Consider the following 23,997-nt stretch of genomic DNA (forward strand, 5'->3'; position numbering starts at 1 on the left):
AGCTGTTATTTGGGAGGTGAAGAGTAGATCTCATTGGCTCTCGTCTTCCCTTCATGATTCTGTATCCACCTTTCATTCATCTGCATGTCTTGATCAAATTCAGGCGCTCTAAGGGAGATGATTGGCTTCAATGGATTTTGTAGGGATAGCTTGGAGAATAGGGGGAAAAAAATCCTTATAAACCCCTCATTTGAATTTTTAATGGATTTGCTTAAGTTATTCTTGTGCCACTTTTGTCCTGTTTCTGCTAACATCATAGCAAACTGGAACAACCATTTCATAGATTTCATAGACATTAGGGCTGGAAGGAAGGGACCCCGGGAGATCGAGTCCAGCCCCCTGCCCCAGGGGCAGAAAGTCAGCTACGGTCAAAGGATCCTGGGAAGATAAGAGTCCAAACATTTCCAAAAAACTGAATTTCAAGGTCAGATGCATGAGCGTGCACAAGGAACACACTGGGATGGTAGAAAAGAAAATATGGTTTTAATTCTACTTGCAGTTACAGGAATGCTACAAGAGCATACATGGCTCTTGTATGGTCTAGGAAATTAATGGTTAATGAAGTGAATGCATCTCCAGACTGACATTTGCATGATAATACTGTATTTTGCTTCATCAAAGAAAGTTAGCATAATTTGTACTTAGTTAACTTCCAATTCTAAAACCAATGCCAGGGAAAAATACATGTTGCTTTGAGGGTTGGGGAGAAGGCATCACTTGATCACTGGCCAATTAACCAGCTGACACTGCTGAATTCGCCCCTTTTACAAGTAAGTTCTGAAATGACTAGGAGATGCCTCTGCCAACACAAATGTACTTCATTAGCATCACATTAATCACGCATCCCTGTGGCACGAAGAATGGAAGATAAGGAAATACATGCCGTAAGATTTGTACTGAGCTCCCTTCTGGGGTGACAGAGCCCAACACTGCAGAATCCAAAATCTATTTTCCAGAGCCTGCTCCCAAAGGGAGAGGTAGGGATCTAATTCTTAAAAGGAAGGTATTGCAAGGGGTAGTTTTGAGAAACCCTTCCTTTTGGGGGGTCTCTGTGGACCAGTTTCTTGGAAGGGATCAGTTGGGCAAGATTTAACACTGAGAAACTTCACAAAGGACTTGTCCATAGTGCACACATGTTCACAGATAAAAAATAATCAAAGGAGGTGTAGGTTGTTGCCACATTAACAGTGCCTTTCGCAGGATCTGTCTTTTCTCTCTGCTGTACCTAGTTGATAACTATTTAGTACTTATCAACATGCCTGCTATGAAAGGATATATAGCGCGACTCTTTATGACAATAAGCAATTATTGGTCTAATGGATCGGCCAATTTCACACGTGCACCTGTAGATAAGCCTTTTATTGTGGGCCATGAATTGGAATAAGCTTGGAAGCCAAAGCTAATTTTATCTGTGTTAGTTCTGTATACTCCTTTGACTTCCATGGAGCCTGATTGAAAGAATGTCATTAACTAGCTGACATATTTTTAATTACATTTTCTCTACTTAATTTATTCCAGATGAGATCTTAGAATGGGTTAATAAGAAAAAGAGCCACAAGGAGAAGAAAAGATAGTAGTGGGAGGTTTGGAAGAGACCTTGTGGCTGTTATTGAAAATACACTACCTGTGAATCATGCTTCCCCTGACATGAGGTGACTGCTCCACTTGTACCAGGAGTGTTACCTTTTACAGTAAAAAAAAACAACTACCACTGCTCTGACTCTACACTGATGGGGCAGTATAAACACTTAGAGAATGATAACATACAGGTAGATGTGGAGTAATAGAAATGTGATTGTCAATATATCTGTGAATGGAAATATGGGCAATTTATTTAAGGTTATTAAATTGTCACACTAACATCAAAATCAGATTAATCAACAACAACAAAAAAGCAAGGCCAATTCAACCAAGTTTGCAAAATCAATCACACAAAAGTCTAAGCAATACCAATATTAAGGGTTGGGTTTTTTTTCCTGGATCGTTAATGTGGCCTTATTGGCTGTGCTGAGTGTTTTATTATCTGGATTATTAAAAATGATAGATATGGAGGTTTATATTTAACAAGAGAAACAAAAGAACATGCATCAAAGGCACAATGCAGCCAAACAAACACTGACAGACCAAGCTTTTTCTGGTATGTTCTGGCTTTTGAATGCTTGATTAACATTTGCATTGCTGCTAGCCATTTCTTTTTATTTTTATTTAATTTCCTAGGCTTTGTTAAAGGGAGAAAAAGAAAGATTTGGAATAAGAGATAATCAAATCATACAGCACCCATGTAGGGACCCCTTCTGTAAAAGCACACAAATATCTTGCAGGACTAGATCTAGAGATCCTCCAGAGCCATTTACTTAGAATAGTATCTATTCAGTAGTTAATAAGTTCCTCACCTTTGCAGTAAAATTGAACAACTCTTTTAACCAGTGAGTGCAGTTATTCAGAGGCATATATACATGCCTTGCATCTATGTTTGAGTGCATGCATAATTTAAAAGGAAATAATTACTGTACATATTTCTAAAATGTATATATATATATATATATATATATATATATATATATATATTAAACCAGCCGTTTTTCCCAATCAAGCCAAAGCTCCATTTGCTCTTAGAAGTCTAATTTTATATCCAAATTTAAACTTCAGCTATGTTTGCTGTAAACTTAAATGACACACATTGTCTTCTACAGATGTGCAGCAGTATATTCTGCAATCAATTGTTGCATGACAGCTTAGCACTGTCTTTACTAATTGACCAAAATGCTCATTTTTTTTCTTCCAGTTAATTTATTTACACAGCCAGAGATAGCATTGATTCAATTTAGATTTGAAAGCTTGGGTGCATTTTCATGGTTAAAAATTCTGTAGAAGTTTTGCACTTTTGCAGATACTTGGGAGGATTTTCATTGTCATGAAATTCTGAATGTCATCTATATGATGGCACATTCATAATATATTTGTGCCAGCCTTCATATGTGGTATATTTGGAATATTGTACTAGTGGCTGAATAGGTATTTAAATAGATAAGAATTCAACAAGAGAGATAAGACAAGATCTCAGTGATCCCTTTGGAGTCGATGGCAAATGAGTTGCATTTGTGATATGAGCTCCGTTTGTGGTATAGAAGGCACTCTAGGAAGTAGAATATATATATGTCAGTTGAGACTTCTTTGCATTTTTGCAATTTAATCTCCCTATCCAGTTAGCATTTTAGATGGGCACCAAGGAAGTAACAGGAAAGATAAAAATAACTTGTCAAACTCCATTTTATTAACATGTACTTTTATATTCCCAACACATTTCTGGACCCAGATATAGCTCATAATGCCAAATCTGCTGCCAAGAGCAAATTCCCCAAATACTTGTACTTCAGCAGAACATCAGGTGAAATCATGCCAAAGACTTTCATGGAATCTTAAGTGATTATTCCCAATTTTGTCCTTTGCCTTAACTGCACACAGTTAATAAGAGTCTGTTAATTATTTAACTACATGTATTTTTATAGATTTTCCTAAGATGGCTGCCTTCCCTTTTTCTCTGCCTTAGAAAAAGTTATCCATCCTCTTAATGAAACATTTCTTTTGTTCCTATTTGGAGTAGTCCTCAATACCAAAAGCAACTTGTATGTAAAATTCAATAAAATATTTTCTGAAATAATGCCCTTCTTTCCTATTAATAGGTACTTTTTGTACAAATACATCTTCCGTTCATTGTTGTTTGTCATTTCCCAACTACAAATCAGAAGCAGAATTGCCTTTTTATTTCCATACGATACAAAGCATCTCTTTGTACATGGTCTGAAATCCCAAGTCATTCATAACACCATGCTAAAAGCATGGACCTATCAGTTATATGGGTACTGCTTCCATCCTGGGCACTAGCCAGAGGGCATGATGAGGATTAATGAGTGGTGAAAGGAGCAATCTATACTCTTTAGAGCAAGAAATAATTGTAAGGTTTTATCTAGGCAGTTATCAGAAATGAAACAGATAATTTGGCATCACTATGAAAATGCTTATTCCATTTAGCAAGCCCAACCACCTCGGATTACTCTGCAAAAGGCATTGTTCAGTTAATGCACATTACAACTATTGTACAACTTCTAATGTGTTTCTTTTTCCAGATGAAAGATTATCATTAGAATCAAGGGAAACATAAAAGCTTCCTCAGATCAACTTACCCAGAATCGCCTTAATTGGTTTAATAGGTAAATGTGTCCATCTTAACATGTAGGTTGTACCATTAATTAGCTGTACTCATCTCCCTCTGAATATAATGTCAGTATTTTAAGCCATTGCACAGATTGCATTTTAAACAAGGTTGGATTGTCAAGCCTGCTGACTCATTTGGGGACCAAACTTACCATCCAAACAATAGTTTTCACTGTTATCCACATAGGACAATCGCTGGGCAGCACCAATCTGCTGTCAGCCACACCTGTGTGACCACATGGGTCAGCAGAGGAGTAGATGAGAACAGCCTGGCATACTGTCTTCTGAAGAACGAAAATACATATAGTTTCTGACTCTCGGGTGATACACAGATGTGCAGAGTGAGGTATGGTAATCATGATTTCCTTACCTTATCTTAGTCAGAAAATTATTTTCATGCCTTTAAATGTCTAAAGTCACTTGAATGAGTCTAGCATGCCAAAAAGACCAAGGCTGTTTATAGCACACAACAGAAGAACCGGACTCTATTCCTTGTAGGCAATGGCCATGTTTGCTGAAGATAACAGCCATAGCAAATATTGTCCTGTCCTCAAAGCTGGGGTGATGGTGTCTTAAAACCTCATAATAGATGGAAAAAGTAGATGCCAGCCCCTTAACCAAGTACAGAAAGACATTAAAACAACAAGTGAAAAGAGATCATTAACTCTTTAACAGAATATTTTCAAAATATTGGGAGTCTTGGTATTCAGAGGGCACAAAATTAGGTTTCCTGGAGACTAGATAAATGATTATGGTAGTACTGGAGTGATGTCCAGGAAATAGGTGAGAAACAAGGACTTTTGTGTATGATACCTTTTATCGGACCAACTGAATGGTCGGGAAAGACTTAAGCAAGCTTTCCAATGCGGTGTATTTTTCTTTGGGTCTGAGGAAAAAGCAGGCACAGCCAAGGCTAAAAGCAGTCTTCAGGGCTGTAAAATAGGAGGAGAGAGACATTCCCAATACTAGGCTAAGAGAAGAGAAAACTGCAGAAGAAAGGATAGTGTTCAAGTGATGTAGCCATGATGGTCCAGGAGAGGTGCAAGAGGCCAGGATTTTTATGGGAGATATCTTTTATTGGACCAACTGTGTGGTTGGGATAGATTTAGACAAGCTTTTGGATGTAGAGATTCTTCTTCAGGATAGCTTGATCAGTGGAAGATTGAAGCCATTAAAAAGGGGAGAGAATGGATAACACCCGTGGAGGAATGAGAGACTAGCAGGTAGCAAGTAGATTATAGCGAGCCATGATGTCAGTGTTGGTGTTCAGTCTTTGATTCTCATTGTCCAGTCAGCTTATACATTTTTTGTCCAGAGGCAAATAGCATTATAAATTTTGAATTTTTGTTCCCAGATTTGCCTTTTGAAGGTGGTGTGAATTTCCCTGGAGCCCTAGGAAACACACCGTGTGTAGTTTTCTGTCTGCTGCACCCAGGGGCGGTGCTGGGGAGGGCTTGGGGGGGCTCTAGCCACCCCAAAATTTGCCTTAGTCCCCCCATATCCACCCCTCCCAGCACTGCCCCTGTCCAAGCGCCCCACCTTCCCACTGGGCCACCACCACCAACCCCACTGAGCTCATCTCACTCCCACCCGCAGAGGCGCAGTGCTCCCCAGCCCACGATGCCCATGTCCCGCCTTTGTATAGCGCAGCCCCGCAAAAAAAAATTTCCATCTAGCCCATCTTAGCCCCCCCCACCAGGAAGATGCTGGTGCCACCCCGGCTGCACCTGAGGTTCACCTTGAATGGGGCTGTACTCATGCAAAGTCTTCGACAGTGACAGGAGAATGAGGTCCAAAGTACCTTAGACAATTCCCGAACTGTGGACTATCAGACAAACACAAAATAATGGAAATAACCTAGGCACAATAGCTGTTTCAATATGCAAAGAATTCCTGTATACAACCAGGAAGTCTGGTAGTGACTGCATGTCACTAAACTGTTCACAGTGAGATGGGCTTCACTGTAAAGCTGATGAGGTATGCATAATATAAAAGTTTTATCTGGAGCGCCAAATCCTTAGTTATAAAGAATGCCTGGCTAGACCTTTTACAAAATTTGTTAATTGCAAACACTTTGAGTGCATTGATCCATGGCCACTCTGATTAAATAATTATTCTGAACAGCACCTATGAGGACTGACAGGAGATTGGTTTGAAAGAACCGCACAAGATCTCCATTTAAATGAGGGCTGCTGGCCAGCTCCCAGCATATTGCTCTTTCCTTGCTTTTTCTTTCAGTGGGTACAGTTCCAGCCATTTAATTTTCTTTAGAGTTACTACAGCTTAAATTAGATTCAGCTTGGTTTCACTTTATCTTAAACCATCATAAACTAAGCATCTGAGAGGGATTTTTTTCCCCTCCATTCCCTGTCCCCTAGCCCCATCTCTTTTCTTTTCTTTTCTTTTCTTTTCTTTTTTTTTCTTTTCTTTTCTTTTCTTTTCTCTTTCACTCAAATATGTGTCTGGGCTAAGGAAAGATCAGAATAATTGCTCATACAGAGGCTTACAACTACCCAAAATACTGCTCTGGTAGCCTGGCTGCTTTCAAAATCTCCTCTTCTGCAGTTCCAAACAATCCCTCTCACACAAAAACTCCCCCTATCTTTTCAGTATTTTTCATAACTCCACCGCATAGATTTGATCTCTCCTTTCCTTTTATTTTGGTTGTTAAATATTTTAATATTTAAATAAAAAAATCATGCTGTCTTTAATAAATGATGATGTCCATGAGTACACAAATCCAGTCCAATCTTTTTCTAAAGGACATTAAAAATAAACAAATACCCAGAAAAGGATAGGAAAATCACTGCCATCTCTGTAAGGGTTTCTTCACAGAACTGCTATAAGGGGATTTTTTTCCAGCTGCATGCTGAAAAAGTTATTGATTATCCCAGTATCTAAAAGGCCAGGTGCTCACTAGCATGATGGGTTCAGGCTTTTCTGCACCTTGTTAAATTGAGTTGAGTAGATAAAGGGTAGTAGTACATATAGCAGGAGATAGATCAGCAGTGGGCATGTCTACATGTGCATTTATGCCGGTTTAAATCTACTGCACAGTAAGCAGGAATAGGCCAGCGTCTACATGGGTACGCGTTAAAGTGCATTAACGCTGTGTGTGGACTCACTTGGGAGTAAAGTTAGTCCCAAGTCAGTGCACACGCACAGTGTTACTGCACAGTAGGGCAGCTACACATGTGTTACTGCTCAGTAACTAATTGGGCATAAATTTGATACCTGCATGATGCATGATACCTGCATGATGCAAGTATCAAATTTACACCCAAGTCAGCATAAGTCACCATATTTACTGCACAGTACAGGCGTGCATGTGTAGACACACCTGTACTGTGTGGTAATTTGGGTTACTGCACAGTAAACGCGCACATGTAGATGCGCCCAGTTAGTACCTTTACCAAACCTATTTCATCACTAGGCTTATCTGAGGCATATCTCAGTTAACTATCCTTTCATTAATCCAGCAGACATTTGCTTTATGATTTTTAAAGACATTCTGCATCCTAGAGGTAAATACCTACAGCACCAGAATCATAATGATCGCCAACTGGAGACACTAGAGTGCCTTAAAATTAACCTTTTGCATCAACTTAGCGGAGATTTAGGCAAACATCTGAGCACTGGAAGATCCTGTAGAGGCCAAGAAGAAGGACTCTTTCTTTCTCAAGTCAACAAGCCATCCTGTGGTTGCATCCGCAGCCTTGAGGCTGCACTGGTTCTGATGGCCCTCTTTCCCACTGCACTGGAGAGGACTGTCTAGATGGAATGACACCTCTTATCAGACATGCCCTGCCTGGCCCACTCTGGCTGCACTCTCAGACTCAGTGTCTGTCATGCCATCCATGGGGAGTACTGAATATGCCCTCTAGATACCACCTGCCTCTCTTCTATGTCAGTTTGCTGCATCTGTGCACCACTAGGTCTGCAAAAGGGTAGAAAAAAATTGTAAAAAGCTGGTCTGCCCAGCCAGGCAAATGGCCTTGTAGTGACAATGTCGTAGTTCAGGACCTTGGAATTGGAATCCAGGCATTTGATTCTGATTTCTAAGTGGTGTCGATCAGAAGTAATGACAGTAAAAGTAAGGGAGCTTTACAGCTATAAATGTGATGGAAATGAGGTCGGGGTCAGGTCTTAGATCCCATCTAGTTTCATGCTCTTTATTTACTTCCTAAATTTTCCTAAATCAGTGTATTCCAATGCATTGTGATCTATACTGCATTGCCACTATATATTTCCTTCCTTGCTTCATATGTTACTTGATGGTGGAAGGTTTAGAGCTGCCTAGAGATTTCTGGTCATCTTCCAGGGGACCATTGCAATCCACTGTGGATCTGTCCTGTCTCATTTGTGTTTTCTCATTACATTTCTATCAGGTTTCCTAACAACTTGCAGAGGAAGCTCCTGTGGGACATCTCCAAGCACTCTGAGCCCTATGGTGCCTGGTTACTCCTCATTTTCCCTTTCTAGACTGGTCTGTTTTCGCATTTTAGAATAGTTCACTGCATGACTATGTTTTATCTTAATGAAGCCCTGGTGCTAGCCAATGTGATAGCATTCAGCAAGGAACACAGAAAATAAACACATGGATATGAACAGTGTAAAATAAAAATCAGGTGGGTGTGCTGTAAATAGCTAATGGAGGAGAAAAATAGTTCCTAGCCACATATGCTGTCTCGCGAGTGTCTCTCCATCTTGCTCATGCACAAATTGTATTTGTGTGTCACTTTGCAAGGATCTCTGAGAAAGAAAATAAAGATGGTGGGTTCATGTAAAACTGAGGTGAATCTCCCTGTTTGCTTCTTGTGCTCAGTATGGGGGATATGTCACCAGGCAGATGTACAGCTCAGAAATGCATGTCTAATACCTTTTGAGAGCTCACATCTCTGGGTTAAACTTGGAATATTTAAGCAATGTCTCTTATGGCGGGGGACTCGGTGAAGGACCTAGGCTGGTATTTACCTTGGCCCAGCTGGTCTTTGGAGCCCTTGTGGGAATAGTATGCGCATTCTGCTGGTGTTGCCTGTCCATCTAAGATGCCTGTGCTTGGATTCTCTTGAGGACCTCTCCACCTTGAGGCCAAGTGCAAATGTTTGTGGAGGTTGGGGAGGTTAGATTGGGTTTTAAATGACCGCCCGATCTAACTTAGTTCACCCCCGGTGTGAACCTTACACTTAGACCTGGTCTCAGGGATCGTACAATACAGAAATTCCAGGCACACAGACCAGTCTCAGCTAGACCTATATCAATGTACACTCAAACTGAATTGCTCTAGGTTAGACCAGTGAATGGGACTTCTCTACAGTTATGTGTGCGGCCTCAGGGCTGAGAAAGCCCAGCCACTAGAAGAGCCCCGCAATTTTCCTACCCCAACCTAGCATCAGGCTATTTTTAACCCCCCCTGCCCCCCACAGACCAACTAGCCCTTCCCAAACCCACCCCCATCCCACAAGCCACTCCAGGTGCCACCGGTTGTATCAGTGTTCACCACTGCCAGGAGCCGAGCAAATAAGTATTGGTGGGGGGGAGGTGGGAGGGCTGCAGGGTAGTTCTGCTGAAGGGGTTGGAGGGCTAAAAATAGTCCCTGCCCCCTCAAGCCGCCCCATGGACCCCGCGAGTTCTCCTTATCCCACCAAACCCTCCTGTCCCCCAGCAACCCCCTACAGATTGCGCCTGTCCCCCAAATGCTTGCACAGATGCTGTCTACCCCCCCATTCCCCCACGGATGCTGCCTGCCCCCTATCCCCCCCCAGATCCTGCCTGCCCCATCCCTTTGTGTATCCTGACTGCTCCCCCGTCCCCCCATAGATCCCACCTGCCCCTCATCCCTCCCACAGACGCTTCCAGTCCCTCCATCCCCTCACAGGGACCACCTGCCCCCCCGTGCCCCCCCACAAACTCACGCCCTGAGCCTGCTTGCCCCTCCCAACCCTCCCATCCCAACTTACCTTAGACCACATGGCCATTTTTAATGCAGTCTAACCTCCCCCTACCCCCCTCAATGTCTGCACTTAGCCTGAGTGTCCCCACAACTCCAACAGGTGACATATGACGCATAAGACCGCCAGTACTCCTTTCTTCCTTCACAGCCTCCATATGCTCAAGTTGGAGGTGGAACTCTGCAGTGTCCAAATCTGTTTATTCACCTATTGCTTGTAAATAATTACAGGTAGGTCATTATTAGTTTAATAAAAAAATTCCGTGTTTTATTCCCCTTCCCACCCGTCCCCTTTCTTTTTCATCCCCTTATTTTGGGAATGTGTTTTTGCTGCGAGACAACCCAGTACCAGTCCTGCCTGCTTTGTTGAGCAGAAATCTCTGCAGTTCAAATGCTGTAATGCCTCTCAAGGGACACCTCAACTGTCTCCCGAGTCTGGGACAGGATGGCAGGTGCTCAGGTTGGAAGTGGTTCTCAGAGAAAATGTTAAACTTGAAGGAGGCATGTCTGAAAATGGTTTTGAGGAAGGAATCCACACATACTTTTTCAAGCCCAGATTACTCAGGTTGGAAAACTGACAATTATCATCTAAACGTGCCCCTGTCACATCATCAACCTGCTCCTCTGATGTAGACTTTAAATGTTCTTCCTCCTCAGCTAGTAATGGAGCTGGGGGAGAAAGGAGCATTCTGGTAGCAAGGGGAAGTGATCTAGAGCTTCTTCCTCTGATTTTATCTAAAAAAACCCCACCATGATATTGCCTTTCAGTGTTATACAAGGAACTGCAAGGCCAGAAAAAAGCCCATGTGTAAACCCCTCAAGCTCAGTCACTAAGCCTCAGTATCAGCCTCCTCAGTATATATAAGATGCCTGCCAGTGATAAAGTGCAGGATACCAGACTGGGGCACACGCAGCACTGAAAGATTTATCTCATTGTTACTGGACCGTCTGTTGCTAGTGGGCACCAAGGTACCCTGCTGTCCTGATTGCTTCACTGGCCTCATTACTGAGCATATCTAGATTACTAACTAGAGATGACACTGAGGGAAGGCCCAAGATCCCAGCCATATCAGGTCCTCCAACTGAGAAGTACTTTTTCTCAGCTTCTGAGAAGTAGAGAGCCACCTCGCTATCATTTACTGGTGTTTTAGATACCCATTTGTAACAGTAAACAATGAGAAATGTCACAAGTCTTGCTTCAGTGGAGATCAAGACCAAAGGTCTCATAAAATATGGACCCTTGATTTCCTTGTCTTGCATGTATCCTGCAATTCCTCTAGCCCTAAGAGTAATCAAAAATCAGCCAATGATAATGATAGTGGTGGCACCGGCTTGACTAATGCAGTTTGCTCCTTCAACCTCATGAAACTCTCGGTTTGGTCCATGATTTAGCTACACCTGTCAGACCTGAGATCTCAAAGGAAGGACTAGATCATCCATCTGAGTCCAATTTCTTTGCTTGCTATACAATACATGGATTCTCAGCTGATGCCAGCATTGGAGAGAAGCTGATCATTATTAGGGTTAATTAGTCTGGAGAAGACAAGATTAAAGGAGGATTTGATGAGTCTTTAAATACGTGAAGGACAATTATAGAGAGGATGGACATGGGCTTTCTCTATGGCTGTAGGGAACGGGACTAGAAGTAATGGCCTCAAACTGCAGGAGAGGAACTTTAGGTTGGAGATTAGGGGGAACTTTCTGACAATAAGGGTGGTCAACAATTGGAACAGGCTACCTAGAGAAACTGGAATCTCCGCCCCTGGAAGTTTTCAAGAGCAGATTAGATAGACCTTTGGCTAAGATGGCTTAGTTAGGGATGATCCTGCCTTGACTAGAGGGCTAGACTCGATGACCTTGTGATGTCTCTTCCAGCCCTATTTTTCTGTGATTCCTATTATTATTATTATTATTATTATTAAACGTGGAAAAAAACTCCACCCAACCAACCTGCTTGTCAAATGGAGAAGGTTTATTATCTGGGACAATTTAAGTAGCTACATCTGTTATACTCATATCTCAGACATCCAGGATTACCTATTATTACTAAAGAGTGCAGAGCTGGCCATGAGTTCCCTGAGGACCCACTTAGCCACCATTTCAGTTAATCACCCTCCAATTAAAGGAGTTCCCTGTTTTTCCCCATTCCACAATGCTAAGATCCCAGAAGGGGGTACATCAGGGTTTATTCCCCTGTTAATCAGTCTGTGCTTCCCTGAGATATAAATAATAAATATTGTATTTAGAGAATGAATAGTCTATTCTTTGAGCCTCTAGCTACTTCAGCTCTCTTTCAACTGTACATTAAAACTACCTTTTTGGTTGCAATAAGCACTGATGGAAAGCTGGGTAAGTTTCTGGTTTTCATCTAAATCAAGCTATTCTGTCCCTGAGCCACAGTCAGGTAGAGAAGAGATTAAAGTGCATACATGCAGTGTGCAGAGAGTGTGAAGTACTGCCTTTCTGCCTTGACAGGACTAAGCATTTATACCTTATGCAGAGAGGATGAAAATCCCATCATATTTCTACTCTGAAATCATTGGCTGTATTACTAGCTGCATGAGACTTTGCTACAGAGTAGCTAATGCAGATCCTTCAGAAAGAGTCATGGAACACCCTGCCAAGGCTAAAGCAACCCTAGTATCTTCTCTGAGAAATGTGCTCATGATAGAAATATGCAGGGCAGCCACTCAGAGTTCAAAGCACAGTTTTATTTCAGTGTAGATGCATCATGGACTGATGTTCTGGTGCACTACAGAGGGATCAAAGTAACTGGAAGAGAAAACAGCAAACTCGGGAAACAGTTCTTGAATTTTAGCTGTATGCATGGCTTGAAATGCTCACTCCCCTGGGTGAAGTTAATAGGAGAAAGGGGCCATGGATTCCTTCCCTGGATGAAGCGTTCTCTGAGCCACTGCACTGTTTAACTCAAGGGCCCAGGAGTGAGGAGCAAGAGACCAGAAGCATCAGAGAAAGGAGGTGGGATGGGATACTTGATTGATCTGGACTTTTGATAGAATTAATTGGGAAGGAGGAGGACTGGTTGGACTAAGCAGCCTAGAGTTGATAGAGTTGCAGGAGCAGAACTGAGTGGGCCACTGACTGCATTGATTCAGAGGGAGGGACTGAATTCACCTGCAAAACAGATGAGTTTGGAGGTGTGGCTTTGGGAGCTGTGGCCACATATTTGTTCTCGAGGAGGGCTGCTAGGCATTGTCCTAGGGCAAGAGCTGCCAGAATTTTTCAAGCCCTGCTGAAAACTGCCACATGCAGATGACTGTGAATCACATATGAGGCCTCATGTAACATAGGGATATTCTACCTTGAGAGTAATTAAGAAAATCCAAGCCCTGTGGTTGCATCACAGCGCACATTGTATAACATCTATACAGTTACACACTGGTAATGGCACAGAATCCCAACCCACTGACTCAAATCCAGTCCAGGGTAACAGGTGGGCTAATTGGTCTAAAAAGGAATTCTGGGAGTTCAAAAGCAAGAGAAAGTCATCATTTTTCTTCAAATGATGACTACAGAGGCCATAACTGTCAAGCATATTGATTTTTGGAGTATGTATATTCTATAATATGTCTTGCTTCTTGAGAATCCCAGTGTTATAGGGGAATGCAAGTAATGTAGGTAACCATAGTACCGTGCAACACATAGTAACACAAGTACCATAATAACTGGGGAGAATCATTTAAAAGTCTTAGTCATAATTTTATGAGGCATGAAGAGTAATATGATTGAGGTGTTCCCTCCAGAAGGGGAGGTGTGCGGGGGGCGGACATGTGGAAGAAGATGATCCACCAACAGTACCGTTTCATTTGTACACTATTCTATCCCCTGCTTTTAAGAACTTGTAAAGAATAAACCTGTTTTTGTTTTTAATTATTTATATTTGTTAGTTAGTTTATTCTGATTCGTTCTTTCAGATAAATCCACTGCGGTCAGTAATTTCCTCAGATTTATATAGTGAGTGTAGGATTCAGAAAGCAAAGATTTTTTTGCAGTGCAATCTTTCTCGGCTTTTTTAACGTTTCTTCTTTGAAATCTCATATATTCCATTTCACCTTGCATTTCCTGTCTTAGTCTCCATCTTTTATTCAGTCTCTTGATTTTGTCCCCCTGAATACTCCCATGGGTCTGTTGCTTCCTTAGAAATCGCCTATACACATGCTCATTTGCATTTTAATTAGAACGTGTTGGAGCAGACTTGATTAATCAATTAATCGAGTCTGCTCTAGCATTGCATCATCGTCACATCTATTAAGCCTCCGTGCATTTTAAAATGGCCACAGGGGCGCTTTAGCTAAACCTTACTGAATGAGGTTTAGCTAAAGCATCTCACGCCCATTTTTCAGCACATAGGGGCTTACTAGACATGATGATGAGGCATTTTAATTACAGCGGCTCTCAGGAACCATTCTAATTAAAACACCCCGTTTCCCCCAACCCCAAGCACATGTATAGGCAGCCCGTGTGCACACAAAGCTTAGAAAGCTAAATGGAGCTGTGGCTAGAGATATGTATGGTATTATAGTGGGTGGCTGTGTTCAGTATGGACTGAAAGCTAATGCACATAATCCGTTGGCAAAGCATTGTAAGTGATGCAAATATCACATAAAAGAAACAGCTCACGTTAAAATAAATTATTTTGTACTTTATAGGTAGAATTAATATTTTATTATTTAGTTAAGTACTCACTGAACACAGCACCTTACTTTTATTTCCTAAATTTCCCATGGGCAGGAAATAAAAGGAACAAATGACAAAAACATTGTTTTTGCAAAATAAAAATAAAAACGCTGACCATCTGGGGTCTCATTAATTTCAGATGTTGAAAAACTTATGTGTGAGGATGAACGAGTCTCTGCTTAAAAGAGGCAATTTTAGTCTGTTAAATGTTCCAGAATTTAGTAATTGGAAGGAGCAATATTAAATTTATAAAAACAGTATCATGCTTTGCCTTGGAACTTCATGATAATGGGTTGTTTTCATAGTTTATTTCTTTTTTTTAGTTGCTTTTTGCCCAACTTGTATTTACAGGGACATGGAAAATGAATTTTAGTGAGTACATTTTCACCATATTTCACTTCTTTTCTTTTGTACGTTATTTTTTCAGTGAATAAGAGGCGTTTTTTAATTATTTTTTAAGAAACTTTTACAAACTTTAGATTTTAACATGGGCAATTTCTACAAATTTTCTATAATTATCTGCTGCTTTTCTTGTTTTCTCTATATGTATTTATGCTGTTGGCTGTGGCCTTTCCACTCAAAATGAAAAACAGTTGGCATTTCCCACATCTCCTCAAACACTGTATAAATACAAATGTTACTACTTGAATTATGCTTTCTCAAGCTTAAGGCCATTCTCATCACAGGATGCTCTGTGCAAACCAGAAACCGTCCTTATCTCCAAGTACCCAAGTTATTTCCAAGTATTGTGATTCAGAACATTGCTATTGAAGATCAAAATCTAAAATTTCTTTCTGTGCCGCTGACAAAAGTGAAGCAAAACAATCTCCTGAGGTTGGGGACAAGTTCAGCAGGTCTTTTTAACTCTTTGATACTTAAATTTGGAACCGCCAGAGAAAATGCTTTAATAATGGAAAACTTGAGGACTGTGGGTACAAGAGGTGAGCCTATCAGCATAAAAGAACAATCCCATTAGCTTTGTTGGCTTCAATAAGACTATCCACAGCACATAACGTTAAGCACGGGGCTGAGTCTCCATGAGACTGGGTCCTGTATTCAGAGCTGAGTCAATATGTGAAGGTAGTGAACAAATGGGGGAATAGGGAAAGGATATGGTTACATGAATAAGGTCATGCAGTTATTGAGCACCACATTCACATGTGGATAGGTCTATTTGGTTTTGGCTTGACAGCAATGAAAGTAGGGGGTTTTTTGTCTTTGTCTGGCAGAAGGGACTTTGTGGGAAGGATTTAAATGAGAAAAGAATAGGGCAACCTAGCATTTGAGTCTTGAGAGGTCAAACCCAGAAGTTAGCATCCTTGTGACAGCACTAATAACGGCCAGCATCTCACAAGGCCTGGATATTCATAGAGTTTATATGAGCTTCAGCATGAATATCGCGTGCCCCTGGAGGCTGGGGGGGCACGACGAGCTCCCGCAGGTGGCAGTGATGCTGTCGGTGGCAGGACGGTGGCAGCAGCAAATGGGGAGCTCCTGTAGGCGGCCGCGGCACTGTTGGCGGGGGGTGGTGGGGGGGATGTGGTGAGCGGCGAATGCCCACAGGCGCTGCCAGCAGTGTCAGCAGCGCCTTTTCTCAGGGGGTACACCGCCACGCTTGAGGGGTGTCCTTGTACCTGCATGCACCCCCTATGCATCGCCAGTGAGCTTCAGATAAACGTCCAGGTTCTTTGAGTGTGTGGCTGAGCTGAACTTTAAACATGCCCACAGAACTAACTAGCACAACTAACTGTTAACTAACACTAGCACAAAGGCATCTAAAATTAACAGCTAGGAAAACGGAGAACCTGAAAATATTACAGCGCTTCACATTCTAGTTTTGAAAGCGCAGCCCTCGATCTTTGCCTATACTGATTTATCTCAGCTTTGTCTCTTAAACGCACCATTTCTATGTAAGCTTGGAATCAAAGCCTATTTCCTCTGCACAATAACCTAGCTGCTCATGCATTCATCTCATAGCTCCAGCTGCAATATCTTGGCGTCTTCTGATTTATTTACGGACTAGGCATAATAAGTGACAGGAGGATCAGAGGTGGTTATCAAGATAGGTGTCATCTTCGTGGACGGTTAGCCACTGAATCCAGAGAATGCTGTATGACAAATATATCTGAGGACAAATATGACATGAAATGTCACAGGGTCACAGTAGGGATTTTAAATAAAATTCTTTCATGTATTGGATTGGCAAAGCATGTTTCCAGTAGAACAGATAACTTGTCCTTAAGGTAACGTTATGATCCCTTTATTCCCCATGGAAATTATAGCCATAATGCTTCTCTTTCCACTCGCACATAAAAATGTCTGCTATTTAAAAGGCAATAGAAAATTCTCAGCTAACTAGATTTTTTGTGTCATAAATACATTGGGGCTTCCTTATATCCCAGCCAACAGCGATTGGATAATTTTGAAGGTAGTTATCTTATTAGTGCAGGTGTGTAATTTCTAGAATTGAGGAAATTCCACTATGTCGATAGTGGTCCAAAATAGGCATACACATGACACTATATGAAAATGTTGAACTTTGGCTGAGCTGTCTGATTTGTCATGGAAGCCACGTAAAATGTATGCTGGAAGATGTAGTGTGGGGCCAACGAGCAGGGCCCATGGAAGAGCTTATTGCATGAACCATCCAAACTGAAACATCTATGAGGCACCAGACCCCACAAAGCAGGCAAAGTTTAACATCATGCTAACTTAAATTTCTTTACAGATTTCCCAAAGGAAAATCCAAACAAACATTTTGACAAAGCTGAAATAGTCCTACGGAAAGAGCATTTTTCTATCAGAGTCGTTCTAGTAGAAACTTCTGGAACAGCTGTCGTAATTTATGGTGCACTTTTATGGTACTATTAGCATTTATGGTGCATGCACATACACACACAGGCTAAGTCCAGACAGTCAAAAAGCCTGAGGCTGAATCAATTCAATCTTCACAAGTCAGTCTAAGCTGAGTATATTGAACCAATAAGCAAGTGAACAGACATGTATTTTTGAGTCCAGAAATGCAGCCACATGCCTGCAGTGGCCCAGGCCAGAAGCTGGGGGGTGCTACAGTACACCTTCCTGCTCAGCTGAAGCAAAGAGCTTGGGCCAAGGCTAGCTAGCCCACTCTGCGAGAAAGGGTTTGCAGGGGAGGTGTAAAGCATCCTGGGATGCTGGGAGACTGTGAGTTAACTTGGATCTGGAGTGGATCTAGGAGAGAAGTTCAATAAACTGATTTAACCTAAATCAGTTAAGTCTGATACTACATCCATCCAGGTTTATCTTAAACCAGTTTGGGACATTTTGAAAGAGGTTTATGTGCCCTAAACTTCTGTTGTGTTACAGATTTGAACTGGTTTTGAATCACTTATACTGGTGCATGTGTAATTTCTGGCCTGCAAGAGGAATTGTAAATTTCTCTTTATCCCTTCATTTGGCATTTAAAGTAAGGTAGAGGACAGATCAGATCTTTCCTTCAAGGAAAGGCCACATAAGCTGTTTGGCATAGGCAGAAATTGGAGTTGGTATCTGCTTGTGTCTTTTGAAATCAGACACCATATTCGACGTGTGCATTACCTAATTTCACAGTATGCCAGACATAGTGGGGCTGTGTAGTTGACAGCAAAACCATAGTCTCAAATGGGAAGACTAAAATATGTTTTTCTTTTCTTTTAAAGTCAGTCGCGCCAGTGCAGCTCCAGTACAAGCAAGAGAAATTGTTGACACATCTGGAAGAGATAATACAGGTTTTAGTGGGTGTTTTATTAAAATAGCATTTTCCTCTCATTTGGAAAATGAGCATATTCAAATTACCATTTAATGTAAAAGCTCAGGCTTATATTTTGTCAAGACCCACACAATGAGAAGACAGTTTTTATACCTCACTATTTAAATGGTGTGCTCTTGTACACATTTTGCCGTTAAAATATGTTACTCAGCACCTGATTATTGTTTTTAAGTATTCTTGAGGAACAGAAGAGAAAGACAGAGTTTTTCTCTTTCTTTGTTTTCAGTTTGAATGGTTAAAACCGCATCTGTCATATTTCCACCTAGACAAATAAACAAAGGTACAAACCCTGAATGGTTCGGCATAAATTTTTGCTATATCAGATTGTCATTGAAATTAAATAGCAGTGCCCTTAGTGCTTCTCGTAGAAATGATGTACAAATGATCAAATTGTTGGTTATCGATGGTATTTCTAATAAATACAGTTCTTTTTTCTGCCTGTGAATCAATGGCAGATCAAAAGGAGTTTTCTCATCATGCACTTGTTACACGGGGGAATTTGCTGAATAGTTTGGCAGACTCCTTTTCAGACGGCAGGTGAAGAAAAGTTCTCTATGAATATTGACTGCTCGTGATTGACTTTAAGCAGCTGGTCACCTCGATTATGAAGTCTAGGTTCTGCTTCCTGGTTACATGTTAGCTGGGTCACCTGGTATTGTCTCTGTTGGCTAATTGGATGCCTTAAGGAGAGTGCCATTTCAAGGTGTGTGCCTGGAGATGGGTGAATGCATGTATGGGACTGTGGGGCTGGGGAAGGCAGAAATATGGGAGAGACCTTCATTTTCACCTAGTTGTTTGGCCTAGAGGGCAGGGTGTTGGTTCTGGGGCCATAGAGTTGCAAGTTCAAGCCTGGGTGTGTGCTCAAGCTCCTAGCTGGACCCCCAGATCCAGGAATTTTTTTTTTCACCATGGCACATGGTCCCCAGAACCAAACAGAGTAGTGGCAAGGCTCACAGATATGATGCGCTAGCACGGCTGCCAATTATACAGGCACGTGTTTTCCGTTGTATCTTGTCGTCCAGTTGACCTAACATCCCCCCCCATATGTCTGACTTTATTTGCTCATTGTCTCTTGTCACTTGCTAAGATTATAACAGTTTGAGGAGAGCGATTTAAACCAAGTTAAACCTTCTGTGATATCACTCTTAGGAACAGGTAGGAGCGAGAAATAGTATGTCCTTTTGTCTAGTCCTCTGTCTAAATGAGAATGTGGCCAGCATTAACGTAGTGACAATCTTTGCCCACCTCACCAAGTCATATTTATCTGCCAGACTGAATTTAGCTTTTGCTGTAAAGAGAGGTAGTAAACACAGCTGTCATGAAACCAAATGCAGTATATTCCCAAAGAGAAGAGCTAGGTAAAAAAGGGCAACTATGAAACTGATTTTAGGTCTGATATAAAGAACACAGAAAAGTACATTTAAACTGCTGAAGATATTTTAGTGTGTATCTTTCCTGTAGCATATACTGCTCCACCTTGTAGGGGGCGGTTTCCCTACCTGGATTCTGTGATTGCAGTTTTATAATCTTGGCACAGAAGAAACATAAATGTTTCTTCCAGCATTTATTTTTCATTCCTCACTTCTCCATGTCTGCTGTTCTCTCTCCTCCCCGGTACAAAGCCACCTGAAACTAGCCCAGAGAAAGTTTGCAGGCGAGCTTGCTTAGATTGGGATTTCAGGCTGTAAAGAACTGGTTTTTGCATCTTTGTCCAAGACTCGCATTGAGTGTTATAAAGCAACAACTCTTTCCATCTGACCAGCTTCTACGGCAGTTAGCAATTAGCAAAAATGTATTATTTTTAAAAAGCCAGGGTGAGCTATATAGATCAACGCTTAACTAGGGAGACCATATGGTACATATCTGATTATGCGCACATTTTATAAATCAGAACTAGATAATTTCCCCATTATGGAACCACTGCTTCAAATTACTTCAGGCATTTTTCAGGCACTGGAGATTGCTTCCATTGTCTTCTAAAATCAGAATTATGTGTCAAGGTGAAATCCTCCTGCTGGAAATGTTAGAGCACTGGAACGGAAACTTTTACTGGGTTGGCTTGGAGTTAATGGGCGTGTGAATTAGAAACATTTTTAGTCAGCAGTTATTAATTTCATAAGTTACTTTGTCAGATTGCAGTTGTATAATCATGTTGTTAAAGGTTTTCTTCACAGGGGGAATATTCACAAGCGCTCCTTGTTGGCCTGATTCTATATTTATGAATTCCCAGTTCAAGTTCCACATTGACTTCCCTAACTGAGCATTTCTGAAAGTCCTACTCTAAAAGAATAAAATGAAATTGCCAGGCTGTTTATCTTCAGCACCATTCCTGGATTAGTGATGTGGAGTTGAAAAACTCTCTAATGGAAGCAGTCCTCTAAAAAACCTGAGCCCAACGGAGTTAGAGCAGGCTAAAGGCATTCCATTAGGAGGCCGGATTAATGATTTCTATTTGGGGGAAGATAGGTGTTTGACAGCAACGTTTTCAATTTGTTAGGAATTAATAGATGCCTAGCCAATATTTAAATTGTTTTACCCTGAGGAATAAAGCTCGGTGCTTATTTTAAAATCAGTGTCTGAGTGATGACTCTGTGATGCGTGATGTCTATTAATCTGAGCACGGTCATTCTGAACTCACGTGCTACGTATCCCTGCTTTCTGCGCAGACGATAGCCTGGACCCCAGTCAGAGTTTTCCACTGCGCTCACCAGGAGTCCCATTGCCAGGACTTCTCACTCTGAGTAGAGATGCCAGAACCTGGCCCTTAAACTCTCGCTCTCAATCTCACAGTAGGTAAAAGTGGGAATAATTATACAGACATCTCCTGCTGGTTAAGCATGCTTAGAAACGCACAAACAACTTCGCAAGGGAAAAAATGTGTGGGGTTTTAATGTGTGTCAGCTTCTCTCTGGTAGCTGCCCCTGGGCACACTCTTACCCCATGGTCAATGGAAGTTAAACTGTAGGGACATACCTCTCCTTTTAGCCTTAAGTGGGCTTATCTACACATGGTCATTGAATGCAGATTAGCCCAATTTAAGCTGCATTAGGGGCATGTGTCTACACATGCATGCCCTTAATGCAGCTTAAAAATGGCTATTTTGGGCTATGTGGGCATTTATACATATACCTTTTCGTCCCAAGATGCACCAAAAATCCGCCACTTCGGAGCAGACTCAATTAACCGAGTCTGCTCCGCACATGAGCTGATGCGCACCACACTGCTGTGCTCAGTTGTATAAGCGGCGAAATGCATGTCAGCATGCAGAAAATGGCAGTGGTGCACTTTTGAACTAAAGCACCTCCGCTGTGTTTTGGTTCAAAAGCACGCCGCTGCCATTTCCTCAGTGCTGATGTGCATTTTGCTGCTTATACAACTGCAAGCATTGCAGCACCAAATGCTTTTCAAAGCACCCAGTGCTGCAGCACTTATATGTGTAAAAATGCCTTGTGAGCCTAAATTTGATACCTGCCCAAACCAAATATCAAATTTAAATAGGATTAGTTCATGCAGATTAACACATGTGTAGACACATTAATCTGCATTAATGCAGGGAATTTATTCCTGGGTCTGCACAGCCACTAAGGGGCCGGCTGGAGCCCAGCCCCAAGGCTCCTGGTTGAGCACCTCTGCTCCCCCAGGGCTGGGCTGCTCTCTGTATAGTTTTCCACTTGTAAGCAGGTTTTTTATTGTTGGGGAGGGGGAGGATGGAGGAGCACTGCTTGAAGAGTAGGGAGCAGGGAGAGATGGGGTGGGTCTTGTAAGGATAATAAAGTTTTTTTGTTCAACCATATGCATGTCCTGAGAGTGGTGCTGGGGGTGTGCAGCAGGTAGGTGGGGTGTGGGCAGTGTGGCAGTCAGGCAGGCTGGAGTGGAGAGTGCAGGAGGAGGGGGTCAGCCAGGGCCTCTCACAGCTGGTGCCCAGGCCCCCACTGGTGGGTGCACAGCTCTTCTGGTGCCTGGGCAGGGGGAGGGGGATGTTGTGCCTGCTGGGTCCAACAGGGCCAGCACCATGGCCAGCAGGAGCGCAGGGTGCTGGTTATCGCTGGTAGGGACTGGGGTAAAGCAGGGAGGTTCTGAGCATCAGTGGCAGGGGTAGGGTCAGCCCTGGCACAAGGAGGCAGGGTGGGCAAGGAGGGAGCTGCCACATGCTGCCCCTGTGCTGGACATACAGCTGCTGAGCAGGGAAAGGGCTCGGCAGGGATCAGAGGGCAGAACTATATTTCCAAGATAGCTGCCAAATGCTGGCAACGGGCTCTGGTTTCAGCATGGCTGCCAAGTGCTGGCAGCCATGTGTCCAGAGGCTAGAGGTCCCTCCGGTGGCCAATGGGGCACGTGGCAGGGCTGAAGTGACCTGGGACTAGCGTTAGTTCCAAGTCCCACCACATGTAGACCCCTGCCAAAACCTGCTTAATCCACATTAGTTTAATGCGCATTCAATTTAAACCCAATTAAATTCATGTGTAGATGCGCCCAGTGAGAGCTAAGCCTTCATTACAGCAAGAGAAGAACACGTGAAGGAGCAGCTGACATGAGCCTTTTAACTCACAGTTAGCTGGTCGTGTGCCATGCCCCAACTAAAGTTTCTAAAGTGCATTGACTAAACTAGTATCATTATTATTTTTTCATCCTGGAGCAAAGTCAGTGAAGAAAGATACCTAGAGTAGGATCATATGGTGTTGCTTTCAAAATAGATAGGGGATTATTTGAAGCCAACTCCTCTTCTGAAGCAAATAGATGCCAGATACCAGGAAACAATGTCTATCCGCTCAAATGCAGATACAGCTGGGGTAAAATGCAAAACTCGTTATTAATAGCGCACAGTAACACTACAAAACAATTTAAAGCAGGAAACAAAAAAGAATCGGATGACTGATTGAAAGTTCAGGAAAAGGTTAGGCAGGCAGCATGAAATTCCCTTTGAGGAAATCAGGACTTTGGGATTAGCACCTCTAATCTTATGAAGAGTGCCCAGGGATGTCTAAGGACTACAGATTACCAGGACCTTGAGTTTATATTTCTTCCACACCAAAGGGTTATGCTTCTAACCATTGTAGTCCCACAGGGGACACTTGATAGCATATTCCTTGATTGAGTATCCATGAGAAGCATACCCCCAAAAAAGTCTCACACTATCAGGACACGTATTCAAAATGTCACATAAGGCCAAGTTTCATGTACAAAGGTTCTGTTCTGGGCTTCCTGTCAAGTCGTGTTTAGAACTGCCTTTTCCCTGGGCGCCAAAAGAGAGTAGCAAAGGTCATAACATTTGGGAGGCTTGTCAGAGAACAAGGCATTTCATTAAGGGTCCAGTTGTGCAAGACACTGATTGACATCGCTGAGAGAT

At 42.2% G+C, this 23,997-nt stretch overlaps 1 protein-coding gene across 1 annotated transcript in view; it reads left to right on the plus strand.

Moving 5' to 3' along the window:
* The window catches only part of SPOCK1 (SPARC (osteonectin), cwcv and kazal like domains proteoglycan 1), a 498,679-nt gene that overhangs the window by 436,944 nt on the left and 37,738 nt on the right, over positions 1 to 23,997 (plus strand). The gene's annotated exons all lie outside the window — the stretch shown is intronic.

This window comes from Alligator mississippiensis, chromosome 9, assembly GCF_030867095.1.
Source record: "Alligator mississippiensis isolate rAllMis1 chromosome 9, rAllMis1, whole genome shotgun sequence".
In the NCBI taxonomy this organism is placed as follows: Eukaryota; Metazoa; Chordata; order Crocodylia; family Alligatoridae; genus Alligator; species Alligator mississippiensis.